The sequence below is a fragment of the Saimiri boliviensis genome, chromosome 3, assembly GCF_048565385.1.
Source record: "Saimiri boliviensis isolate mSaiBol1 chromosome 3, mSaiBol1.pri, whole genome shotgun sequence".
NCBI lineage: Eukaryota > Metazoa > Chordata > Mammalia > Primates > Cebidae > Saimiri > Saimiri boliviensis.
Window position 1 is genome coordinate 38,919,498 of NC_133451.1, and position 9,231 is coordinate 38,928,728.

Genomic DNA, 9,231 nt, shown 5'->3' on the forward strand with positions numbered 1-9,231 from the left:
TCTGCCCATCTCAACCTCCCAAAGTGCTGAGATTACAGCTGTGAGCCACCCCGGCCTAATCAGACATTATTTTATCCTGTGTCTAGTTTAACAATGACTATCTGGCCATTCTCTTTTCCTATAAAATGCCCTATCCAGTGTAAATCTTGGAAATAGACTCCTAGAGGCTTCTTCTCTTGAAGAAAGGCTGCAATACAGTTACAACATGTGGTCATAACTAAAGAGACAGGAGGAGAGAATTCTGATGGGTTGGTGGAGTTGGTGGGACTCAGTAGTCCTGAGAAATCTTTATGGTAATTCTGAGTCTCAGTTTTCTCATCTGCGAAATGGAGACAATCATGCCCCAGGAGAGGTATTAATGGCTGTGAGAATCAACGTGGAATGGAAAGGGCCTGGTATTTGCCCAGCATGTGTTAGTGCACCCTACACGCACACGATGATGATGATGATGATGGTGATGACTATGGACTCCTGGTCTCTGAAAGAATTAAGAATATGCCACCCCAAACATGCCATTCTGGCATATTGACTGCTTAAGTTAAAGGCACATGGAAAACAGTAGGTGCAAGATCACTCTGACCTCTGCGCTTGCTTTATTCCTTCCTTCCTTCCTTTTTTCCCTTCCTCCCTTCTCTCTCGCTCTCTCTCTCTCTCCTTCCTTCCTTCCTTCCTCTTTCTTTCTCTTTCTCTTTGTCTCTCTTCTTTCTTTCTTTTTCTTTCCTTGAGTTGGAGTTTCACTCTTGTTGCCCAGGCTGGAGTGCAATGGCACGATCTGGGCTCACCACAGCCTGCGTCTCCCGGGTTCAAGGGATTCTCCTGCCTCTGCCTCCCGAGTAGCTGGGATTACAGGTGTTCCTGGCTAATTTTGTATTTCTAGTAGAGACGGGGTTTCTTTCTGTTGGTCAGGCTGGTCTTGAATTCCTGACCTCAGGTGATCCTCCCCCTTGGCCTCCCAAAGTGCTGGGATTACAGGCATGAGCCACCGTACCCAGCCTGTGCAGTTTCTTAAAAACAAGAGATGAAATTCCAGTGGGAAAGAAACAACGTTCTTATCTTTGGGGTTGAGAGGTAGAGACCAAGGGTATTCTGCACAGACCTTGTTCAAATAACGCTTATCTTTTTTTTTTTTTTTTTTTGAGATGGAGTCTCACTCTGTCGCCAGGCTGGAGTGTAGTGGCGTGATCTCAGCTCACTGCAACCTCCGCCTCCCGGGTTCAAGCAATTCTCCTGCCTCAGCTTCCCAAGTAACTGGAACTTGTAGTTACTGGCACACGCCACCAGGCCCAGCTAATTTTTGTGTTTTTACTAGAGACGGGGTTTCACCATGTTGGCCAGGTTGGTCTTAATTTCTTGACCTTGTGATCTGCCCGCCTCGGCCTCCCAAAGTGCTGGGATTACAGGCGTGAGCCGCCATGCCTGGCCAACCACTAACTCTTCTCTTTTGAGCCTCTCCACATAATTTAGTTGCTTCTTCACAACTAACTACTCCTTGTCCAATCCAGTCTATATTCATAAGTCACGGACTCTAGCTGCTTCTTTGGGGGTTTTCATTTCCTTAGCAGGGCTCACAGGCCGTGTAAAACTTATACGAAATAAAATTGTATGCTTTTCTCCGGTTAATTGACCTACCTCAGTTTACTCTTTGGGCCCAGCTGAGACCCTAAGAGCATGGAGGTGGAGTTTTGCTGTCCCTACATCTCTTCAAGTAGAGACCTCGAGTTCCAGGGTATGACTACCTGGCTGTTCTCTTTTCCTAAAAAACGCCCTATCAAGTGTGAATCCTGGAAATAGACTCCTAGAGGCCATTTCTCTTGAAAGGCTGCAATGCAGTTACGACACATGGTCATAACTAAAGAGAGGGGAGAGAATTCTGATAGGTTGGTGGAGTTGGTGGGACTTGGTGACCCTGAGAAAGCTTTACAGTATTTCTTAGTCTGAGTTTTCTCATGTATGAAATGGAGACAAGAATGCCCCAGGAGGTGGCTACGAGAATTAATGTGGAATTAATTGGAACCTTGAAGAACCACCCAATGGGTTCACCTTGCCGGCTGCCTAGACAGCTGATTTCTCAAGACAGCGGAATGGCAATAGAGAAAGAGTAATTCATGCAGAGCCAGCTGTGTGGGAGACCGGAGTTTTACTGTTACTCAAATCAATCTTCCTCAGCATTCAGGGATCAGAGTTCTTAAGGATAATAATTTGGCGGGTATGGGCTCAGAGAGTGGGGAGCGCTGATTGGTCCAGTTAAGATGGAATCATAGGGTGTCGAAGTGAGTTGTTCTTGCTGACTTCTGCTCCTTGGGATCGCAGAACTGGTTGAGCCAGATTATCAGTCTGGGTGGTGTTGTCTGCTGCAGGGTCTGCAAAATATCTCAAGCACTGATCTTAGGTTTTGCAACAGTGATATCATTCCCAGGAGCAATTTCGGGAGGTTCAGACTCTTGCAGCCAGAGGCTGCATGGCCCCTAAAGCATGACACCTAATCTTGTAGCTAATCTGTTAGTCCTGCAAAGGCAGACTGGTCCCAGGAAAGAAGGGGTTTTTTGGGAAAGGGATATTATTCATTTTGTTTCCAAGTTTAAACTATAAGCTAAATTCCTTCTCAAGGCTAGTTCAGCCTACACCCGGGAATGAACAAAGACAGTTTAGAGGTTACAAGGAAGATGGGGTCGGCCTGATCTCTTTCACTGTTATAATTTCCTCAGTTTTGATGTTTGCAAAGGTGGTTTCATTATCCGCTCCCAGTCAGGCTCTGGGCTATTGCTTCTCCCTCAAGCCTAAGATGGGAGGGGCAGATGTCCCATGGGCCTGGGAAAGGAGCAATCGGGTGCCTAGTGCTTCAGGGCGAGCAGGGGCTGCCTGAAATGAGAAAGTCAGTGCGCTTGCCTTTGGGGCAACGCTCCCAGTTCCCATAGGGCCAAGCTTCTCCTGAGCAGAGGGCAGGGAAGAAGCCATCCTGAGCCTGGGGTCCTGGGGGAGGCAGGACAGACGCTGGAGGCCGGGCCACTGCAGGCTTGCGATCTGGAACCCAGCCAAGCCTCATCGGCCTGCAGCTGTGGGAGCAGGCAGAGCCCTGCTGTGCTTTTAACTCTGTGGCTGCCACTCAGGGACCATTTATGGGCTGTTCTTTTTCACAATGTTTCTCTTAGCCTGAGGCTTGGGCTGAGAGAAGAGAGGCTGCTGAAAGCTGTCTGCATCTGTTTTCTGTGCTATTGGTAGGAGAAACACACTTGGCGCACACTGAGTCATTTTTCTTCTTCCACCTCAATCTACTTTGTCTGAGAAAGTGAATCCATGTGGAAGGGGCTCTGGGTGAGGGATGCGGGAGAGAAGGAGAGGCAGGAGGGAGATGGCAGCCTGGCCAGTGTTTCTAGCTGGCATCATATTGTGGAGACTTGACAAGTGCAATTTTCTGCCTGTGGTGAAGGGAAGAGGCGGAAGCAAAAGAGAAAGAGCAGAGCCTCGGGCAGGTGTCGGTGCAGCGCTGCCAGCCTGCAGGACATCTTTGTGAGTCAGAAAATGGTGCCCGCTCTGCCTGCACACGCCCTGTGCCAGCACAGAGCTTTGGCGAGCCCAGCACAGCTAGGTTGCAGTCTCCACTGTCCCCTCTGTCTTGTTCAGTAAACAGCCTGTGCAACTGTGACCAGCAGCCCTGACTGGAGGAAGACTCATCCCAAATGGTGTGGAAGAAGAGGGCTCACAAGAGACTGAAATCAGAAGAGGGAAACTGCCGTTGGTTATGGCTGCAGTATTCACTGGTGTAAATGTGCAGTCCATTTCCAGAAAGCCTGACTATAAAGCAATCACTCTTATTCACTAAGTACAGCTCTTTGCTTTCTCCACTGAGGCATCCACCAAACCCTGCAAAATCTAGCTAATTGCCTCTTCCACCAAACTGGACTCTGTCCTTGTTTCTGTAAACCAAAAGGTATCTGAGCCAGGTCTCAATCAATTTAGAAAGTTTATGTTTTCAAGGTTAAGGATCTGCTTGTGACACAGCCTTGGAAGGTCCTGCCAACGTGTGCCGGAGGTGGTCGGGACACGTCTTGCTTTTTTTTTTTTGTTCTTGTTGCCCAGGCTGGAGTGCAGTGGTGTGATCTCGGCTCACTGCAACCTCTGCCTCCCGGGTTCAAGTGATTCTCCTGCCTCAGCCCCCTGAGTAGCTGGGATTACAGGCATGCACCGCCACGCCCAGGTAATTTTGCATTTTTTTTAAATACTAGAGATGGGGGTTTCTCCCTGTTGGTCAGGTTGGTCTCAAACTCCCGACCTCAGGTGATTGGCCTGCCTCAGCCTCCCAAAGTACTGGGATTACAGGCGTGAGCCACCATGCCCGGCCACATCTTGCTTTTATGCATTTTAGGGAGACATGAGACATCATCAATGCTTGTAAGATGTACATTGGTTTAATCTGGGAAGGCGTGACAACTTGAGGCGGAGGCTTCCTGGTCATAAGCAGTTAAAAGACAAAAGGCTGCGGTGGACTCTTTGGAGTCCTTGATCAGCCTTCCACTGCATACAAAATTTAGTCTGGCCCAGTGAATCTGCAATTGGACATAAACAATAGGGCAGAGGAAGCAATCAGATATGTATTTGTACCACTTGAGCCTCAGAGGGATGACTTTGAGTTCTGTTCTGTCTGTCCTTTGTTCACAGGAATTTCATTGTGGGCAAATTGTGAGGGAGGTATGGAGCTTTTTATCTTTGTAGCTGTTAAAATTTGTGCTCTGAATGAAGCGATCCCCCAAACAGGCTTTGTGGGAGCAACATGGCTGTATATTCACCTGGGTGCGGGCAGGCTGCGTACAGAAAGAGAGTCAGTGGAGGGCGGTGGGATAGGAGTTGGTTTTATAGGTTTGCGGTAGGCAGTGGGAAGTTGCAGAAGTTACAGTTTCGGGCAGTTTTTTGCAAGCTGGGAGGGGTCGTAGGGTGCAGCCACAAGGTTGATGAAGGTGCATTGCAAAGTCCAGTGGCCTTGTCAGTTGAGGTGGGAATAAGAAACAGTAGAAGAATTCTCAGGTTAGTTGGAACCCTGTGGCTCCTAACTAACCTGAGACATTCTTCCGTTTTTTATGACCTTCCAGCTCCTTCAGGTTTTCTAATTCTGGAAGGCCCTCCAGAGGTGTCTGGAGCACATCACGGGGATTGCCCTAGCGTCAATGGCGCCATCAGTCAGCCTGAATGACCTTACAGAAGCTGTCTTAGTTAGGAACCAAGTGGGAGGCAGGTTTGCCTGACATAGTTCGCAGCTTGTCTTTCCCTTGGCTTTGTGATTTTGAGGTCTCGAGATTTATTTTCCTTTCACATTTCCATTCCTGTATTGCTCTTTTTTTAACTTCCCTTTGTTACAGGAAGGGGGTACCCATCCAGACCCCAAGAGAGGGTTCTTGGATCTCTCAAAAGAAAGAATTTAGGGTGAGTCCCTAGAGTGAAGTGAAAGCAAATTTATTAGGAAAGGAAAGGAATGAAAGAATGGCTACTCACAGACAGAGCAGCCCCGGGGACTACTTGTTGCCTATTTTTATGGTTATTTCCTGATGATATGCTAAACAAGAGGTGGATTATTCATGCCTCTCCTTTTCAGACCATATAAGGTAACTTCCTGATATTGCCGGGGCATTTGTAAGCTGTCATGGCACTGGTGGGAGTGTAGCAGTGAGGACGACCAGAGGTCACTCGTGTGGCCGTCTTGGTTTTGGTGGGTTTGGGCAGGCTTCTTTACTGCACCCTGTTTTATCATCAAGGTCTTTATGACCTGTGTCTTGTGCTGACCTCCTATCTCCTCCTGTGACTTAGAATGCCTTAACCATCTGGGAACGCAACCCAGTAGGTCTCAGCCTCATTTTACCCAGCCCCTACTCAATATGACGTTGCTCTGGTTCAAATGCCTCTGACATCAGGAAGACACTTCTTGTAGTTCAGAATAAAATTTCTACCCCCTAACTTTCTGCTGCGAATATTAACTACCTCTTCTAGGAAAGCTCTGGTGCCTGATTCTGCTGAAAGCATCTTTTTTTCTCCCACTGCCCCCCATCCCTTATCAAATGACCTCTCAGAAAGAAGATACAAAGGGAGGGGAACGTGAGAGTGGAGAAATGCTGCCTAGCCACTTATAATTTCTTGCTTTAATTCATTGTCTTCTTGGAGAGACTATTAAAAGCTTTTATCAGAGTCTCAAGAGTCCATGACACCAGAATTTTAAGAGCTACTGATACACAAAGATTCATGAAATCCTCTAAGAAAAGGGCACCAAAAGTTCAGGAAGGGTTTATTACATCTATTTTATCCCACTGTCTGATTTTTGGCAGGTTAATTAATTAATTAATTAATTAAACCATGAGCATGAACAGTGTTGCTTATTTTCCTGACTGCCTTGGATGGTCCCGAGACTCACATTATTCTAATTGCCAACTAGAGGCCATCCCATTTTTCAGCCTGCCACCCCCAAGCTACCCTCCATTGTGTGCCCAGAGTTGTAATCCAAGCAGCTCTGGGGTTAAAAGCCTCCAGTCCCACCTATATGGCCTTCTCTCGCTCTGTTCCCAAGCCACCCTTCCACCCCTGCCAGTCTGGCTAATGTATTGCCCATATAAACCAAAAATAACATGTTAAGTCGCTCGACAGACTGCATTGAACCCCTCTTCTTGGCCAAGGGAATTCCAAAGTACACCTGAAAAGTTAGTTCAGGTCACGGTGGAAACGGGGGTGGACATGCCACATCATACCCTCCTTTCTTTGGAATTTAGGCCCAACTGACCAGTGTCAACATTAAAACACCATCCTGGGCAACAGAAGGAGACCTGGCCTCTAAAAAAAACCAAAACAACGCTGGGCGTGGTGGCTCGTGCCTGTAATCCCAGCACTTTGGGAGGCCGAGGTAGGTGGATCACCTGAGGTCAGGAGTTCGAGACCCGCCCTTACCAACATGGTGAAACCCCATCTCTACTAAAAATACAAAATTAGCTGGGAGTGGTGGCACATGCCTGTAATCCCAGCTACTCGGAAGGCTGAGGCAGGAGACTCACTTGAACCCAGGAGGCAGAGTTTACGGTGAGCCGAGATCATGCCATTGCACTCTAGCCTGGGCAAGAAGAGGAAAACTCTGTCTCAAAAACAAAAACAAACAAACAAAAAACTAACAACAATGAAAAACATGAAAACAGATTTCTTAAGACTGACAAAACAGGCTTTTGTAGCAATAAGATACCAAATTCCAACCTAACTCTAGTATAGCAGGCCCTGAAGGAAACTACGAGTATTTTATCCCCAAATATGTTTATTTGATGTGTTTAGATATGGCCACACAAAGCTGTCTCTTGTGGGAGAAATGTATGTCTGGTCTCGAACTCACGGGCTCAAGCAATCCTCCCACCTCAGCCTCCCAAAATGCGGGGATTACACGTGTGAGCCACCTCACCTGGCTGAAATTTGCATTCTGTAGAGAATCCTCTTCCCTCTCCAGGTTTTTTTTGGATCCTGAAGAGATTAGCTGAAAGTCTGGCACCTTTTAAAGGTCTGAATAGGAAATATTTACCATCTATTGCCTCTAAGGGTGTCCACCAATGGGACTTCATCTATGTAATAAGAACTTAATCTCCACAATTTCTTATCTTAACCCAGACACTCCTTTGTATTGATTCAGGGTCTTTAGATAAGAACTTAACTCTCAAACAATTGCCAAACAAAACATCTCTGAATCCACTTACGACCTAGAAGTCCTCTGAAGAAGTTCTTTGGCCTTTCTGGACTGAACCAAGGTATACCTCACATATATTGACTGATGTCTGCTTGTAACTCTCCTGAAATGTATAAAATCAAGCTGTAACTCAACCACAGGAGCACATGTACTCAGGACCTCCTAGGGCTGTGTCCTGGGTCATGGTGCTCACATTTGGCTCACAATAAATCTCTTAAAATATTTTAGAGTTGGCTGGGCATGGTGACTCACGCCTGTAATCCCAGCACTTTGGGAAGCCGAGGCAGGTGGATCACGAGGTCAAGAGATAGAGACCATCCTGGCCAACATGGTGAAACCCTGTCTCTAAAACACGCCACTATGCCTGGCTAATTTTGTATTTTTAGTAAAGACAGGGATTCGCCATTTTAGCCAGGCTGGTCTCCAACTCCCAACTTCTGGTGATCTGCCTGCCTCCCAAAGTGCTGGGATTACAGGTGTGACCTTCTTCACACAGCCTGAACCTGCTTTTATTATTATTATTATTTTATTTAAAAAATATATGGAAGACTTCATGAATTTGCGTGTCATCCTTGCGAAGGGGCCATGCTAATCTTCTCTGTATCGTTTCAATTTTAGTATATGTGCTGCCGAAGCGAGCACTGAACCTGCTTTTTAATCACCATCCACAACCGGAGCATCACAGCCACCTGGCTCTAGGCCATCACTCATGATGTCTTTGTCACCCATTCTTCTTGCTTCTCTAGCTCCTCTGTATCATCTGAGGTCAGCTCTTCTGAAGTGAGGAACCCTGAATCTGTGTTCCAAAGCACTCCATTTTCCCTGTCAGATACAACACTGTGTGCTCCAGTTCTCTACCTCCATCTCTCTCACTTGTCTGTGAGCTTCTTTAGAACAGGGCTTGAGTCTTGTTCACAGGTGTCTGCCCAATGTTCCCAATGGTCCCTGGAACATAGTCTGTACATAAGAAATGAGTGTTGAATGGCCGGGTGCGGTGGCTCACGCCTGTAATCCCAGCACTTTGGGAGGCCGAGGGGGGTGGATCACGAGGTCAAGAGATCGAGACCAGCCTGGTCAACATGGTGAAACCCCGTCTCTACTAAAAATACAAAACATTAGCTGGGCATGGTGGCGTGTGCCTGTAATTCCAGCTACTCAGGAGGCTGAGGCAGGAGAATTGCCTGAACCCAGGAGGTGGAGGTTGCGGTGAGCCGAGATCGCGCCATTGCACTCCAGCCTGGGTAACAAGAGCGAAACTCTGTCTAAAAAAAAAAAAAAAAAAAAAAAAAAAAAAAAAAAAAAGAAATGAGTGATGAATAACTGAAGCCTTCTCTGACAATGTATGTCTCCAGATTTGTTTTTTGTCTCCAAATTTTTAATGTTTCTACAAATGACCGATGATCAGAATTACTGGGAGAGTTCTTATGAAATACAAATTTTCAGAGCTCTGTTCCAGCTCTACCAAATTACAAGGTAGAGGGGAGGAACCTCAAATCTGTTTTTCTACAAAGTTCTCCAGTCTAGTTTGCTTTATA

General features: G+C 46.8%; 1 non-coding gene across 1 annotated transcript; it reads right to left on the reverse strand.

The window, feature by feature from the left end:
* Window positions 1-8,231: 8,231 nt before the first annotated feature.
* Window positions 8,232-8,338, reverse strand: LOC120363715 (U6 spliceosomal RNA). Its single transcript, XR_005579168.1, has one exon. It is a non-coding gene; the product is annotated as a U6 spliceosomal RNA (small nuclear RNA).
* Window positions 8,339-9,231: the final 893 nt, after the last annotated feature.